The sequence below is a fragment of the Pantherophis guttatus genome, chromosome 9 (genome assembly GCF_059756535.1).
Source record: "Pantherophis guttatus breed Tessera chromosome 9, ASM5975653v1, whole genome shotgun sequence".
Lineage (NCBI taxonomy): Eukaryota > Metazoa > Chordata > Lepidosauria > Squamata > Colubridae > Pantherophis > Pantherophis guttatus.
Genome location: NC_142071.1, coordinates 10867731 through 10886226, shown reverse-complemented (window position 1 = coordinate 10886226; position 18496 = coordinate 10867731). Strand labels below are relative to the sequence as shown.

General features: G+C 37.7%; 1 long non-coding RNA gene across 1 annotated transcript; it reads left to right on the top strand.

Moving 5' to 3' along the window:
* The first annotated feature begins 2280 nt into the window (after positions 1 to 2280).
* LOC132712378 (uncharacterized) lies at positions 2281 to 18079 on the top strand. The gene is made up of 3 exons (XR_009623048.2): positions 2281 to 2363; positions 16964 to 17026; positions 17930 to 18079. It is a non-coding gene; the product is annotated as an uncharacterized LOC132712378 (long non-coding RNA).
* Positions 18080 to 18496: the final 417 nt, after the last annotated feature.

Here is an 18496-nt window from a genome sequence, read left to right as displayed (position 1 = left end):
AATCACCACACCACTATACAGTTTTCCTCTTTCCTATTGCATACACATATTTCCAATAACTTTTAAATTTCATTGGCTTTCTTACTTGAGTACTACTGACCAGGGCATAATGGGAATATCCTCTCTGATGCGTCCATAAACCTTCTGGCTTCTCACACTTCCATCTGAAGTGAACCGAATGGAGAACATCAAGAATGAGATTCTCCCTCCCATCCCTTCAGAGCTTCAGATGTTTAAATTCAGAGTTAAATAGGACTAGGTATGTGAAAATATGTTCTTTCATTGTCTCTCCTCAGTGGTCTGCACCCTCCCTGGCTTCTCAAGGAAAACATTTTGAGGGAGATCCTTTAAAGATTTTGCAGATGAGAGAGACTGCAGATTGATAGAGAGATGTGTTATGGGATTATGTTATTTCTGTTGTGTTTAATTTTGATTGTTTTACTATGTTTTTAACCTGGTTTTAACTGTCAGCTGCCTGGACTCATGCATATGAGAATAGTGGCCATAAACATTTAAAATATTAAAAACATAATGTAATAAAATCAACCTTAACCTCCTCTTCTACATTGCAACAATAATTTACATTGAAAAACATTACCAAAATACATTTAAAATAGAAATTACCCAGAATTTAGGGTGGAAGAACAGAAGATTTTTTCCCATTAGGGATGAAATTTATCAGGGTATTAAAAGAGATTTCAGACAGGATTCCATATGGATTACAGTGATTACACCCCCCCTTAGCAAATCAGCACAAAATAACAGTGATTATTTCAATAGGGGATTAGTCTGGCCTCATCTCAAGCAAAGCTATCCTGCTTCTTTCATTTCTTACACCACTTTGAATATTGTTCCAAACAAAATAATTGACAATCCTTAAGAACTCTGCTTGTAGCCCACATGCTAATAAAAATGCTGAATCTCTCTCTTCCAAAAAAAAGTCTCTTAGTGGGGGAGATAAAGCTGAAGATTAGCATAATTACACAATAACTGTAATTCTGCAGCTACTTTTATTGGTGCAAACACATATACCGTACCTGCATGCCATTTAGCTAGGAAGATTAGAAACTGCCTCCCCTTGAGCATAAACCATGAGAAGGGAAGGGGAAGTTTTTCTTTAGCAAAGCAGCCAAGCTGATTTTCCTGAGCCCCTGACATGCCTGACCTTTGAACTAACCTCATTGTGAAGCAGGCACAGTAGGATCTCTTAGAGAGGAAGTAGTGATTTTTTACTTGGGGGTCTACTACAACTCTCCTAGACCTCAAGACAAAGGAGTTTTCAACATATAGGAAGAAGAGATGAACTGCATATTTATTAGCTCTGCTCTTCTTAAAAGTTCTTGAAAACCTTTCTCAGAAAGAAGTTTGGGAAATATGAAGGATCTTTTAAATTCCTAGATATCCTAAGAGTGAAGCTTCAGGTATGCTTGACTATTTGGATTTGGAAGTAATTTTATTTATGTTCAATGTAAATGTCAGAAGAATGATCTGATGCCAAGAGGATACGATTTTGGGACTAGGATATGTAGCAGAATGATGTTATAAAACCACTTGGGTCAAATAGTGACTTTATTGACAAGATGTTAATCATTAGAGACTAATTCCTAATCTAGTTTTACCATAAAGTAGCATTAGCTCAGCTGTTCATGTTTTCTGTCTGGTCTACCTAGCAAGGCTGACATCAATCTTGCAAGCCTGAATTCTCTCCACATCTCCTTTACATCTGGAGAAACTAGGGAGGGTCTCTTCTGAGCTTTTTGCCCTGTCCACTATTGAGTTATGGCTCCAGTCTCAGTTAGATATCTTGGTTGATTAGGTTGTTTGCCTAAAACATATGAAAACGAGGTAGGAAAATTAAATTTATAAAGCAATATATGGAAAATTATGTTGTACTGTGTTCAAGGCGACTACTAACCAGAAAAGTGCGTTTAGGACTAAAGTGTGAAATTTCATTTCAAGCAAATGGGAAAACATAACAAAGCAGATGACAAGATTGCTAATACAACTGGTATACAATCAGTAGGACTGTAATAACTGTAAATGATTAAGGGGAGTCCACTGCTACATATATATATAAATTCCAAAGTAGCTACAAGGAGAAGAACTTCCAGATTTATTGGCTAGTTTGCTAGTAGTGATTAAAGATCTTTAGCATAGGAAACAAGAATCATGACTTAGCAAAAGTCTTTTCTGGAAAAAAAAAGTAAACAACATTAATCACATTTACAAAGCAATAACTGTAGCTGTCTCAAAGAAACATATTTTCCATATTTTATATTGCAGTACTCGCAAGATACAAAAATGGAAGCAGCCACACTGGGCATTGTGTGTGTGAGGATTCCTACTATATACAGTAGCAGCAGGTAGCACTTTAAGAGTAAAATAAGTCTCCAAACATGCATTACCTTACATGTTACACATATATGTTCATCATTACTTATCTTAATCCATCCTTAAATATTGATTTCTTCTTATTCATGAATGACTCAAGATTCAGAATGAAGTTAACGGAAACTGAGAGATCTGTGATAAAAATAGTTGATTTTCAAATTGGCCATTGGGGAATCAATTTTATTTTACACTTATATGCCACCTAAAGTCCTTGCAGTTGTGTTTAGTTAAGAGATAGCCAAGAGCAGTGGTGGGTTTCTACTGGTTCACCCCGGTTTGGGCGATCCGGTAGTGGTGGCTCCGCCCACCCACTCGGAGGTTCTGCACATGCGCAGAAGCGCTGTATGTGAGTGCGCTCCTGATTCCGAACCAGTAGCAAAGGTAAGTGGAACCCACTACTGGCCAAGAGGATTTGTGAATTGTCTTGTCTTTCATTGTACAGACATCTCTCCATGGAATGACATCAGCATAAAGTTCTCACATGGGATCTTTTCAAATTTGGAAATATGGGCAGACAAGGTTGCTTTGGAGTGAAAAAAAATGTAACGCTAAACAATCACATCAGCTGCAACCCCCTTCACAAAGGATGACCAGGATGAATTCAAAAGGATTTCTTAAGTAAACTAAGGAAAGAAACAGAAATATCTTCCAAGAAGAGTACAATTTCTAAGGCATCATAAAGTGTGCTTTAGAATATCCTTAGGTAAATGTTACTAGTATCTATCTACTCTATATAATTCTTTTTTATTTTTCACTGACCTCCTACCCTGAAGGATGAGACCTGGTTGAACATGATCAGCCAAGGTCTAGATTTATCATCATCACTGAATATGGAAACATAGCAGTGGTGAAATTCATTTTTTTTTACTACCGGTTCTGTGGGCGTGGCTTGGTGGGCATGGCAGGGGAAGGATACTGCAAAATCTCCATTCCCACATCACTCCAGGGGAAGGATACTGCAAAATCCCCATTCCCTCCACACTCCTGGGGGAAGGATATTGCAAAATCTCCATTCCCATCCCACTCTGGGGCCAGCCAGAGGTGGTATTTGCCGATTCTCCGAACTACTCAAAATTTCCACTACTGATTCTCCAGAACCTGTCAGAACCTCCTGGATTTCACCCCTGAAACATAGCTTTACACCTTTACCATCTTCACTTCATCTTCACTAGTTTGGTCTTTAGTCAACCTCTCCATTGCCAAGTATTGCTGAGATGTTAATGCACAATTAAGCAAGGTTTTCAGTCCCTAATTGTTCTGGATTTCTGAGAGTCACTGTATTATAAATAAAACTCTATGGGCTGATGACATATGTAGACCCATACCAGGAAGTTTTCTATTGCAACACAAGGGAGAAAAAAGAGGTCTTACTCTAACAACACCAGGGGTGGGATTCTATCAGAGGTGGGTTTCAGCAGGTTCGGACCAGTTCTGGAGAACCGGTAGCAGAAATTTTGAGTAGTTTGGAGAACCGGTAGTAAAAATTCTGACTGGCCCTGCCCCCAGAGTCCCAGCTGATTGGGAGGAAATGGGGATTTTGCAGTAACCTTCCCCTGGATTGGGGAGGGAATGGAGATTTTACAGTATCCTTCCTCTGGAGTGGGGTGGGAATGGAAATGTTACAGTATCCTTCCCCTGCCACGCCCACCAAGCCACGCCCACCAAGCCATGCCATGCCCACCAAGCCACGCCCACAGAACCGGTAGTAAAAAAATTTGAAACCCACTACTGGATTCTATCGGTTTGGACTGGCGAACCGGTAGCGCCGATGATCAGCTGGGAGTGAACCAGTTCTCTCCGATGATCAGATCGGCCTGCCCACCTGCCCCTGCACTTTGCTTACCTTTATCTTCTCAGCTGATTGGCGTGGCAGAGCGTATTGCCATGCCTCAGCTGTGTTACTCCCAAGTGGTAACACAGAAGGTTAGTATTTGTAAGATTGTGCGTGTGTGCGCAGCGAAGCGCGCGATCACCGAATTGGTTGTTAAACCAGCAGCATCCCACCACTGAACAACACTGTAGAATTTGCTATTTAAAAATAAAACTAGGTGGAAGTGAAATTCCTAGAATTATTTGTGCTTCACTTTTCAAAACAAGTCACTGCATTCCTGACTCCCACATACTGATTTCCATAATTTATATAACAGCTAGAGCTAAAACAGAGATGTTTTTCTTCTTATCATTGGTGGCTAGAAGAATGATTCACATATTGTTTGGTGACTTGCTACTTAGTCAGTAATACTTGAATGTGGGAGGTGCCCTGATGAAAATGTCCCATGTTCCAATTATAAATTATTTATGGAGATTGATTTGCAACTATCAAGTGGACTTTGCATGATAATTGGTATGGTTCACACAACATACCACTTTGAGCTAAAACCGGGATGAGTACTTTATATAATCATTGGACAGTAAGTTCTATCTTGGCATGTTGGCAGAATCAAGTCACACTGACCCATAAAAATGGTTTTATTTGTTTGTGCAGTATATACTATATGACTGTAGACATTATTTTGGTATCCTGGAGTTAGAATTAGATATTTTTAGTGAATTCCGCCATGGTGTGATGTCACTGGTTCAGAGCGGGTACCATAGAGCAAGGATCCATCATTTATGTCCATATTTTCAAGAGGAATATCTATTTAGCATAGTAAAATACACCTTGAGTGGGTTCTCCAACTTTGTTTTCCAAGGTCTTGCCTACTCCACCAAGTGCTAATCTGTGGTGTATTTCTTGACTGCTTGTTCCTTTGCTGTTGATAATTGAACCCATAAAGGAGAAGGTATCCATCATTTCAATATCTTCATTCTCAATTCTAGAATTGATTGTGGTACCTATTGTCATTACTCTGGTCTTATGTTTATGTTTAATTTTAGTCCTAGTATTTCACAGTGTCCCTTGACTTCATTCCTGGAGCTTGAGAATCATTTGCATTTTCAGCTACTAGAGCAATGTGAACAACTTAGTGGAAGTTATTGATGTTTCTTCCTCCAGTTTTAAAACAACACTCATCTTCTTCCAAGTCTACTTCACTCAATTACATTATATTCAGCATTTTGGCTGAATAAAATAAGGTGAGAGCGTGCAACCTTGTCTTATTCTTCTACTTAGCTGGACCCAGTCTGTTTGGCCATATATAAAGGGAATAGACTTAGTATGGAATAAGGGTGAAAGATTGGTTCTGAAGGTACTGAGATTAGTGTAGATGGAAGTAAAGAATGTGAGAGATTAAATAGAATGCCCAGGAAATGATTGATTGCAGTATAGGAGGAAAAGAAGTATGTGTGAATATCTCATTGGCTGTTTATTATATTTATTGATAAAAGAATAAGAAATGCTTCTTGTAATGTCAGAGATAAGTTGGTTGTGGACATGAGTTGTGTCTACACGTTTGTACACAGATGATGCAGTATTGAGAACTCAAATCAGGAGCATGGATGTGAAAATTAATGTTTTAATTAAAGTAACAAGGAAATTAGCTTTTATAGGGAAAAAGGGGAAAGATCAAAGGTTAGATGGCCTTGCCTAGTTCACTTTAGTAAAGATGTGGGAATGGCTGAAGAAATGTTAATGCTGAAAAAAATGTGTTTGTAGTATGTGGTTTTTTATGAGGATTGTATGTTTGCCAAAGAAAGTAAAAGTTGTTTATAAAAACATGCTGCAGACCTCTTTGTTATGTATATCAGAGTAAGAATTGGATGTGTTAAGGGTAGTAGTATTTAGAATATTTAGAAGTTTTTATCTTTTAAATTTAAATTGGTTTGCTTTTGAATAGTTTTTATATATTTGGAGTGGATTATTAGGTACACTGCCCAGAATCACTATGTGAGATAGGCTGCTATTCAAATGAGATGATTGATTGATAGATAGATAGATAGATAGATAGATAGATAGATAGATAGATAGATAGACAGACAGACAGACAGACAGACAGACAGACAGACAGACAGACAGACAGATAGACATAGCATATTGGGCTGAAACAGACACATTGCTCAGTGGCTTTTACAATAACAGAATAACAGAGTTTGAAGGGGCCTTGGAGGTCTTCCGTCCAACTCTATGCTCAAGCAGAAGCCCTTATACCAGGGGTCAGCAATCTGTGGCTCTGGAGCCACATGTGGCTCTTTCACTCCTCCGCTGCTGCTCCCTGTTGCCAGTCAGCACAATTTTGAGAGGAGTTTCCAGTTAAGGGAGGGGGAAAGCACGGTGTGCCAGGAGGAAACTTTATGGCAAGGGGCGGGTTTTCCAGTCGGCCCCGCAATTGATAGGGCTTTCGGTTAGGAAAGGTAGAGGAAAAAGGACGCCACGCTAGGAGGAGACTCTGTGGTGGGGGAACCGGATTTCTGGTCAGCTCCAGAATTGAATGGAGGGCTTCCAGTTAGGACCCTTGTGGCTCTTTGAGTGTTTGAGGTTGCCAACCCCTGCCCTATACCATTTCAGACAATGTGTCAGCCTCTGCTTTTATATTGCTTGCTTGCTACGGCTGCCATTGAAACAGGGGCATTCAGTTCATACTCAGTAAAAGTACCTTTGTCTATGAAAATGGAGTCGGGGTTTTTTCTTTCTTGAGTACTTAAAGGAGGCATACCTGACACAATGCTTGTCCAGTCTCTTTTTAAAAGCCTCCAGTGATGGAGCACTCACAACTTTGGAAAGCAATAGTAATAGCACTTAGACTTATATACCACTTTACAGAGCTTTACAGCTCTTTCTAAGCAGTTTAAAGAGTCAGCATATTGCCCCCAACAATCTGGGTCTTCATTTTACCGACCTCAGAAGATGGAAGGCTGAGTCAGCTGAGTCACTCACTGAATCAGTGAAAAGCAAGCCTTTTCACTGGTTTATTGTTCTTACTGTCAGAAAATTTCTCCTTAGTTCTAGGTTGCTTCTCTCCTTGATTAGTCTCCATCCATTGCCTTCTATTTCATGGATGGGGTAGATTAGAAATATCAAACTAAGTTGAGGACAGTGGAAATAGTTTAGCAAAGAAGCATGGATGATAAAACCAGAAAAGAATGGATTGTACTGAATGAATATGTATTGAAGACAAAAGTGAGTGACTGGTATAAAATAAATATGTTGAGATGGTTTGGCCATATAGACAGAATGACAGTGGATCAAATCACAAAGCAAACTTATGAAGGAAGAATGGGATGCAGGGAAAGACTGAGGAAGTCACAGTTGGATGGAATTAATGAGATTCTCAAAAAGTGATTTTTAAAGAACAAACAGTAATGTACGAAACAGTGTTTAAACATGGTGGAAACACAAATAGTTTGCAAAAATAGAAAAATATAAAGAAGTAGAGTGAATGCTGTGGATGTAAAAAGATGTCTTCTTTCCTCATGTAATTAATTTATTTGTTGTATTATTTATTAATCTTTTTCTGTGGGTTATAATGACTTTCAACTGCAACTTTATTTAATTAGCAGAATGATGTGGAAGTTGAATGAAATAGGTTCATGACTGAATAGAAACAAATAATTTGGATACCCCTAATTTGTACCCAGTCAAATTAGTTGGCTAATGAGACTGGATTTTCCTTCACAAAATGGAGTCTGGATTAGTCTTATTCTCTGTCATAGATACTGAACAAACTAGACATTGTGTAATAATGAAATGAACAGGATGTCTGTTATTTTTGCTTTTAATTTAATTATGTATTAATTTCTGACTTCACTTATAATTTTTTTTTTAAATTTGATTTATATGCCGCCCTTCTCCAGAGACTCAGGGTGGCTTACAATGCGTTAAACAATAGCCTTCATACTTTTGTATATTTATACAAAGTCAGCTTATTGCCCCCACAAACTGGGTCCTCAATTTACCTACCTTAGAAAGGATGGAAGCTGAGTCAACCTTGAGCCTGGTGAGATTCGAACTTACAGTAATTGCAGACAGCTGGTGTTAATCACAATGCTATCAGTCTGCTGAGCCACCAGGCTCAGCAGACTGATAGATAGTCATTTAGACTATCTATTTCATATCTGTATTCATTACTTCTATTCTGACCATATATTTTATATTTCTCCCTTCTATAAAGATTGCCATATAAATAAAGCAAAGTATAATAAAGAGTAAGGGCTTCTAAGACCCTTAACTTGCAATATTCAGCATACTTTATTTGGCAATAAACTATTTCAAATATTACTGGCTCTATTTTTAAGTAATCATGCAACAAGGGACTATTATCTTCCTGCTGGCTATTATAGAAACAGCCTTTTCAATTGTATCTTCCAAACACAGCTCAACTCTTGTGGATGTCATTTTATTTATTATTAAATTTAATATAGCCACCCACTGTAGTTAGTCACTATTATAAATCAGATCAGAAATTAATGAATGGAAATATGTTCAAATTGGTATGGCTTATTTGCAGAACTCCTCTTTTCTCCATCCTCAAGGTACTGATAAAGATGTCCTTGTACCAAACTCGTCTCTAAATGACTCTTCCCTGGAGGTTTCCATGCAAGTTTCTTTAAAACAGCATGGAGGTAGTTATACTATGCTTTGTTCTAAGACAGTTCTTTAATTTCCCAGTCTATTCTAGTCTCCATCCTGACATTTTTAGGTATCTGCCACTAAAATATTAACCTGGTCCCTCCTTTCTTTGACCATTCACATTAGACATAATTAAGTCAGCATTCTTTAAATTAACTCTAACTTAGCATTTTTCCAATTTTCTCCAATTTCCACCAATTTTGATAAACAACACACATACATCAGTGGTGGATTGCTCCTGGTTCTGTCCGGTTCTTTAGAACCGGTAGTAAAAGTGGTGGGAGGCCACGCCCACCCACCCGGACATCATAATTGATGATCTGCACATGCACAGAAGCTTCTGTGCATGCACAGAAGCATGCACATGTGCTCCCGTTGCGAACCGGTAGTAAAGGTAAGTAGAACCCACCCCTGACATGCATGCATTATTTTAAGTTGGCACCATCATTTGTCAAAATCTATTTGTTTAATTAAAGGATTCCATGTTCACTTGGGGAAAAAGTCTGGGGAACAAGCAAAAATCCCCTTGCATATCACAAACTCTTCCTATGGGGCCTTTCATATATTAAGAAGCAGGGACAGCAAAGGTGACTATAGAATATAGACCAAGATGTAAATTGAAAATCTTAGCAGCTTCAATCTGTGCATAATAGATTTTCTAAAGGTCAAGCCACCTTGAAGGTCAGGTAGAAAAACAGAACTCAGAAGAGAAGAAAACGAGGAAAAAAGTGCTTCAGGAAACCACAGAACAGATTTTGGCACAGTTATATGTTCTACACAAAGGTCTGAATATTATCACTAATTTTGCTCCATTTATTTATTTATTTATTTATTTATTTATTTATTTATTTATTTATTTATTTATTTATTTATTTATTTATTTATTTATTTATTAAATTTGTATACCGCCCTTCTCCTTTCGGACTCAGGGCAGTGAACAGCCAAAATAAAAACATTTGTACACAAAAGTTAAAATAATTATTAAAACTAATTAAATGAAATTTGGCCCATAATTTAAAACATATCAATTAAAATCAGTATCAAACGTTAAAACCAACATGGAATTTAGGTTATTATGACAGTGTTTAAAAATAGCCATTATATCTAGGACTCCAGGCCTCCTCAGTGCATCAGTTGTAGGTGGACAAAGTTAAGAAATAATACTTGGTTCATGAATGGAGAGATAATTTTTCTATGCAATAGAGAAAAACTCTCAACGTTACTAACATTGCACTGCTCTGAACCTCCAGCAAAAATCAAAGGAGTGATGTCTCTCCCTTGGTTTATCTTGTAAAAATCAATCAGATTGCTTCTTAAAAAGTGAAATGTGGTTACGGACCTTTCCAGCATTGATCACAGCAGAAGTCTAAATCTGCCATTTAGTTTTATCAATGATCCAATTTCTCTTCTTCAATCAGTCATCATGTAATTTAATTCAGACCTGTGGAGGCCGTTCCTCAATTCAATGGCTCCACACAGTGGCATTAATGCTCCTTTGGGGTCACAGCTAGTGAAAATTTTTTACAGTCCAAAGAAGGAATAGTCTTCTATACAGTAGTCTGTATAGAGTCTACTTCAAACCTCTGTGCCAAAGATGGGATCTTTAAAAATACCTGCAGCTTCCATTCTCTTTACCTGTGTTTCTTCATCCTAGGCTTCAGAGTTTGAAGTGGAAAGAAGATACATTGGCAGGAGAGAGGTTTTCTTCGGCATTCCCTCTCGAAGGCAGAACAATGTTACCCAGAAGTTACTTGGCAGTGAGATGAGTAACATATACATTTAATAAGTAAAACAAGAACTAAAACAAATGTCCTACAATATTCCTATCAAGAATAGGAAAAGGATAGATATGTTAAGTATTATATATTAGTATTAAAATAAGAGTAGGTATAAATAATGAATATGGTGGTAAGCTTAAACTGTTATGATACAAAAAAATTGTACCCAGGTGACACACTGTTTAATGAATGATGAAATATTTGTATTAAAAGAAAATAAAACTTTATTTAAAAAAAAAAGAATAGGAAAAGGAGCAGGAGTTATTTTTAGCTCTTCTGAATCCAAAGCACCCTCATTCCCGTAAGTTCAGGTTCATAAGATCAGCAAAGGACTTTTTTGAGCAAGTGTTTTACACACACACACACATACACACACACACACACACACACACACACACACGATTCTTGGTGGTCTCTGAGCTTGCTTGTTTACTTGAAGACATTTTATTATCCAAGTTAGGTAACATCATCAGTGCTAGTACTAGGTAACATCATTAGCATGAGCACTGATGATGTTACCAGTTTGGGGAATGAAATGACTGCAAGAAAACAAGCAAGCTCAGAGACCACCAAGGAAATCTCATTTCAACCCTGAGCTACAAATATTCTCCTTTATTGATTCTTTATTGAGCCCAAACCACCCCCATTCCCATGAGTTCAGGTACATAAGATCAAGGCATATTTTTTTTTATTTGAGGAAGCATATTTTTTTATATAAATAATTCCCTTTCCAACTTTTACGCCTCCATTAAATTTTACACCTCCATTATACTGAAGAGGGTTAAATTGTCCCATTCTATTTGGGGTTTGAGCTTAGTGCTAAAGTGGGGGCAAAGTCCCAGCAACAGTCAAAAGAATGTGCAGTCACCAAGCACAGACGAAACAAAATTGTGTTTCAGGAGAACAAATTGGAGCATGCAATATTTAGATATAGTAATGTGTTTTCTTTTTGAACATTAGGGGGCACAGTAACTCTATATACTGTTCAATGCAAAGAAGTTTTTGAAGAAATAGTCCTCTGCAAAACATATATTGATAATGATAATGAATGGTCATCAAATCAGTGAACATTAGTTGGACAAAAGACTTCTATTGTAAATTAAGTTCATGGCTGGTAAATATTAGCTTTTATTGTCCTAGAAATATCTACTGTGAGTCAAGAAATGTACTATTAATTTCAGAGGGAAAAAAAGCTTCCTCTTTCTGTTACAATCACTTGTGTGTTTTTTGGCAAGAAAAGGTTTTGGTGTAGTTAGTGAGTCTATGTCTTAATTGGGTCTGACATTTTCCCAGCAATGCTATATGGTACATTAACCAGCCTCTACTGAAATGTTGGTTTTGATATTCTACAGGAATACTAATGTGATGTATCAGTATGCAGGTCTTGTTTCCTTTCCTTTGATTCAATTGATTTAGGTTTGAACCTAAGTCAGAGGAGAGTTACATCATAATAAAGTATTTACAAAGATAGTCTCATACAAAGAGAAAACATTTGATGTAGAGGCAGCCTAATCTGATATGACAGACCCAGATTCTCACTTTCCCACTCTTTTCAGCCATATCCATTCTACCCCAATGCACATCCAGCATTAAACACTTTCTGAGATTAATGGGAGAAGCTCTCAGGAAGAGATGGAATCAATCTCGGATCCAAGGAGAGTACTGGGTCACCTGGAATCTACAGTTTCATAGATGAAGCTGATCCTTCCAACTAAAAGAGGTGCTTCTGATTAACCCAATATCCAAGAAGATCTTGGAGCCATTCCCCATAAGATCTGAAAAAGAACAGAAAGATTACAGTACTAAACACTGTATTTTTAAGAACTTGATATGAGATTGATTGAAAGATTGTGGACAACAAGTGTGTTATTTGAGGGAATGTCTCAATAGATAGTTGTTTGTATCTGTCCAATCTGATCAGGCAGGATGGACATGCTTCAGGACCTATTGGCTAGGGAATGCTGGTTGGTTGGGCCTAGAAGACTTGGCTTTTCTGCTATAGTGTCTGCCCTATGGAACATTGTTCCTCCAGAAATCAGGATGGCCAAAATCTTGCTGATCTTTCATAAGAACCTAAAGATCTGGTTCTCTGCCCAGGGCTGGGCTCTTGGATGTATGCAGTGACCCATTCTTGGTTGTATTAATGATAATGGGGTGATATATTGACAGCTGCTATGTATTTTGTATTGCATTTTTAATGCAATTATTGCATTATTTTAATTTTAATTAAAATATTTTAATTAAATATTTTATTTCAAATATTTTAATTTTGTTCACTATCCAGAAATACTTCATGACATGGGCAGTCTCAACAAATTGAATGAATGGATGGATGGATGGATGAATGAATTATTCAAATCACTGCAGGGGTCATAAAATGCTCTTATTGTTCCTCGATTTTGCATGTATATGGAAGCTTACATATCTTTGAAGGGACACTTTGTTTCCCAGAAACTTCAATGAAGTGCTGCTTTGAAGTGAAGCTCTGGAGTGAAATGGCCCTTTGCTCCTCTTCACTTGAAATAGTGTGTTCAGCTTGATTGGTAATCGAGGTTTCTGCACATGCAGCAAAACGCTTGTTAGTGAAGTATCATAATGTCAATGGCTCTGTCTTAACTCTCAATCAAAGCAAGTGCTGCTCTACAAAGTGAAGCAAAGCTACAGCCTATACATACCGCTGCTTCTGTGTTGCTGACCATGGTCCTGAATCACCAGTCCAATCAGCCATTCTCTTAGTTAACCAGCTCACCTCCATTCACCAAATGGGTGATTTTTGGTGAGCTAGTCACCCAGGCAAAAATTATGTTTAAGTCCTCCCAACAGCTATAAAGAAGGTTAAGAGGCTCTCATTTTCCAGTTTGGGATTTTCTTTCGCCCCTGGAAAGAGAATTAAATAAGTAAATACGGTGGTCAATTGAGGTGATATCTTGTGGATATCATAAAAGAGACACTCAGCATTACCTGTTTCTGCCTGTTTTACACCTGCCATAGCCGTGAAGGTTGTGAAAACTAAAATGGGGTCTTTGATTGAATTCCTTTTTCAGTAGAATACAGGTAGTGATTCTAGTAATTTTGTGAACGATTTTGAAGTTACCACAGCACTGGAAAAGTGACTTATGACTGTTCTTCACATTTATGACCATTGCAGCCTCCCTATAGTCACAGGGTCAAAATTCAGACACTTGGCAATTGATATGTATTTATGATGGTTGCAGCATCCCTGACAGGCAAAGTCAATGAGGAAGCCAGATTCATTTACAACCATGTTAGTAACATAACTGCAGTGATTCACATAACAACTGTGGCAAAACTCACTTAACAACTGTTTTGCTTAGCAATGAAAATGTTGGGTTCAATTGAGCTAATAAGTCAAGGACTACCTGTACCAGTTTCAATTGTATTTTGGAAGCAGAAAGGGGTAGTTAACCCCTTTCTGATATAGCTGTTAGTATGATGCACTTGACTTTATATAAGAGAATTATATGGAAGGCTGCCCTGTTATGTATGATTGGAGGTGTAAACTTCTCATTACCTATCTATTAAGCATATTTTGTATGTATTCAATATTCGTTACCAATGCTTACTTCTTACAATTAGTAAAATGTGTAATTCCTAATAGTTCAACTTTGATTTCAAAACTTTATAATGTCAGTTGGCACAATTTTCATTCCAGGATATAATCTTGATTCATTACAGAAGGCCAGCTGGAGAAACATTGGATGAAAAAAAAAATGTAAATGCATTTGATAGATGAATTGGGAAAAATGGTAAGGAAGATTGTCACTCACTGACTTGGATTGCACAGTTTAGGCTGGCAGAATTGTCTTGGGTGGCCATAGAATTTGAATGTCCTAAACAAAAAGAGAGGAAATATTATGACAGTTACTATCGATTTTTATACCCGCTAGGCTTTTGTTTCACTTTTATTTTGTTTTGCTTTTTTAAAAAGATACCATGGAGAACTGTTTCTCCCTCCACTGAATGTATGCAAATACACACCTATCAACTTTCTAGGCCATTTCATATCTCCAGCAAAATAGATTTGACAGCATGAACCAGAAGTTAGTCCCACAGTGATCAATGATAATTATCCTGGTAAATGTTTATAGGCTTGAAGTCAGGCAAAAAAAGAAATTGCCTTCAAAGCCTTCTCCTGTGGTTGTCCAGGTATTATTTAAGATCCTTTTAATGCCTCTTTTTTAAAAAGCTGAACTTCTTAATCTGCTGGTTATGATGTTATTAACCTTGTGGGGGCTATTGCTATGTGTTTTCAAGGGGTCCATTCATGTTTTATTGTATTTCATTGCTTTTTATGGATTGCTTCTATTGATTGTTGATACTTTAAGGGTATCTGCCTTGAAAGGTGGGATTTAAATCTTACCGTGCAATTAAAAAAAAATAAAGAGAAGAATTCATCTGGGTCAAAACTCAGGTATGCATAGTTCAGCATTTTGCTTCCCAGAAGCCCATAAATAGAATGTGAAGGCAACTGTAATTTCCCATATTGAATGGCATGCTGTCTCTGAGCATGAAGCTACCACAACGTATGGGTTGCATTTGTTGCATCTATGCTCTCCCAAGTAATCAAATTTCATTACAGGCTCTGATCCTGTGAACTACGGAACAAGGTACACAATCTGACTTCTCAACATTTGTGTGATTGTTGGCATGGAAAATGAGCAAAATGTAACTTTTGAATCTAGCTTTGATCTGGATGAAATAAAAGCATATTTTTTTTGCACCAATGCATCTGCAAGGTGGGAAGAATATGAAAGAAACTAAGATGGCAGAACCAAGAGAGGCCCTTTTCCACATAGCCTCTCTAAGATGCCATGAGAGTGAAAGGCAATAATTAGCTTTTTGATACATAGTTTTCATGACATAGGAGGAGCTAGTTGAACATGAGATTACATCAGGGGTGAAATTCAGCCAGTTCTATCGGGCTTGGGCGAACCGGGAGCAGCAGCTGCAGGAGGCTCCGCCCACCCATGTGGACGTCATGATGTCACTTTTTTTGCAATGATTTTAAGCCTATGCACATGCACAGAAGGCTTTGCACATGTGTGGACGATGGTGCATGCGCATTTGTGAACCAATAAGGAAGGTATGTGAATTTCACCCCTGGATTAAATCCAAACAGATGTGGGTCTCTTTATGGCAAAATCTGCCCTCCAGTGTCTAGAAAAACTGGTGAGAGAACTCAGACAACCTGTTTATCCCACCCTAATTCTAACCCCTGGTCTCAGTTAAGAATGTCATTCTAACAGCGTCAAAGAGTTATTGGTCCAAGATCACCATGAAAGCATCATGCTCTAGTGGGGAATTGAATTTGGGTTTCCCTACTCTTAACAGCCCAAGCTATCTTTTTATTCAGCCACACCACATAATTTAATCTTAAAGTCCACTCAGTGCATATTCCCTTGGTGGAACAGTCCAGACTAGGTCCTGGTTATCAATTTCCCCCCCTCTAAGGTAAGGTACCTGTCTCCAGCTTTGGAGTGGAAAACTTAAGGCAGAGGTCTTCAAACTTGACCGCTTTAAGACTTGTAGACTTCAACTCCCAGCTGGCTGGAGAATTCTGGGAGTTGAAGTCCACAAGTCTTAAAGTGGCCAAGTTTGAAGACCTGTGCCTTAAGGAGTCTTACTGATCTCGTGCTTATCAAAGCTAACCAGTGTGGAGTCTTACTGAGATAAATGCTATGTTCCTCTTCATATCAGAGGAAATAACTTTCCTTTAAACTCCAATTTAAATTGCCCCAATAACTGTATATCACCTATCAATTTCTATGATTGTATTAATGCCCAATTGGCAATGTCCATTATTGTCAATGAATCATTCAATTTCACAACCACCAGCTCAGAATTCTTGTTCTCTTTTATTTCTTTTGCAGTTAGCGCATCTTAAATGGCTAACAGTTACATAGATTAAAGAAAAAAGCAAAACAAATTGACTTACTAGAAACAATGTGTTTACTTGTTTCCTTTGGGGAATAAATGGATGGGAATAAAATCAAAGGAATTCTAGTTAGGAAGCATTGGTCAATGGCATATATATGTAGCCATGCCCTGTTCTGTACATCTATTATTGCATAGCCCTAGGAGAACACTATGCTTTTATTGACTGTACAAAATAAACAGCTGAATTGCTATTAAATGCTTCCTTACATCTCTTAGCAGGATTCATCACTCTATAAACCCCAGTTATATCAGACAAAATGAATGCATCTAAAAGCAACAAAGTATACAAAAATGTCAAAAACCCATCTCTATTTCTTTTGGCCTGCTTCAGATTTGTTCTTGATAAGAAGCCTGAAAGATTCCAGACCAGTCCTTTATCTTGCTTTAGTTCCAGGTACGTGCTTATTGATTTTTAATTCGTATTGTGTTGTATATTATTATATTGTATATCACTATATAATATACTATATGATATATTACTATATTATATCTATTATTATGTGGGCAGCCAGATCAGGGGTGAAATGCTCCCAGTTCAGATCGGATCAGATCTGGTAGCGATTGTGTCAGGTGGTTCGGAGAACCGGTAGCGATGGCGGCGTGAGGCTCCGCCCACTCGTCCGGGTGTTGTTACTTCCTGCTTTTAAAAGGTTAAAAAAAAGACTCTGACAATCGTGCGGCACAGCTGTGATTGTCAGAGCCTTTTTTTACCTTTTAAAAGCATTTTTTACAACCTATTCGCCCAAATAGGTTGTAAAAAAAATGCTTTAAAAAAGTAAAAAAAAGAGTTGGCTACACTCACCCAGTCACATTACTCCCCCACTAAGCCACGCCCACAGAACCAGAAGTAACAAATTTTACATTTCACCACTGAGCCAGATGTTTAGGTTGGATTTGGCATTTTTTCCCCACTTATTAAGTCTCTCCCAAAAACCTGCAGTAGGAAGATGTTATATTATTATTATAAACTTTTATTCATTAAAAATGAAACTCAGTCAACTGAACATTTAAAAATGTATCACAAATATTATTGACTGGCACTGATGGTTGATATGGGTTGCTCCCAGCATCCTAGGTATCAACCAAGTACCTTCTTAAAATGTACGATGTTCTGAGTAGCAGTTTTTTGCAATTCCACTGGAATTGCAAGAAGCTGCAATTTATTGATGTATTTTGTAAGTTCTTGGACATGGTACCAAGTGCCCCGATGACAATGGGTATCACTGTTACCCATTGTTTCAACCATAATCAAGTCGCATCGATGGCCGGGTCACAATATTTTGTGATTTTTTTCCAGTTCTTTTTCTTCAACTCTGGTGTCTCTTGGTACTGCGATATGAATAAATTGTATGCTTCAGTTTTCGACAACTGTGATATCTGGCGTGTTGTGTTCCAAATGATGATCCGTCTGTATTCGAAAGTCCCACAAGATCTTCACCTTCTCATTTTCGACAACTTTTTCCACTTTATGTTCCAAAGACTTCCAAAGGTAAGTCATATTTTTATATAATGACCAATGGATTAATTTAGCAACTTGGTCATGTCTACCTTTGTAATAAGTTTGTGCAATTTTGCTGCACTCACATATTAAATGTGAAACAGTCTCAACTTTGTCATTGCAAAGTCGGCAGTTTGGATTGTTAGTGGATTTTTGTATCTTTGCTTTCATGGCATTAGTTTGTAGTGCTTGTTCTTGAGCAGCAAGTATTAAACCTTATGTTTCTTTCTTGATGGTTCCTCTCTTAAACCAAGCCCATGTCAAGTTGTTATCACATTTTCCTTCAATGGTTTTCAAGTGCTGTCCATGTAAAGCTTTGGCTTTCCATTCATTTAATCTGTCATCCAGCTGTTTTTCCTTATATTC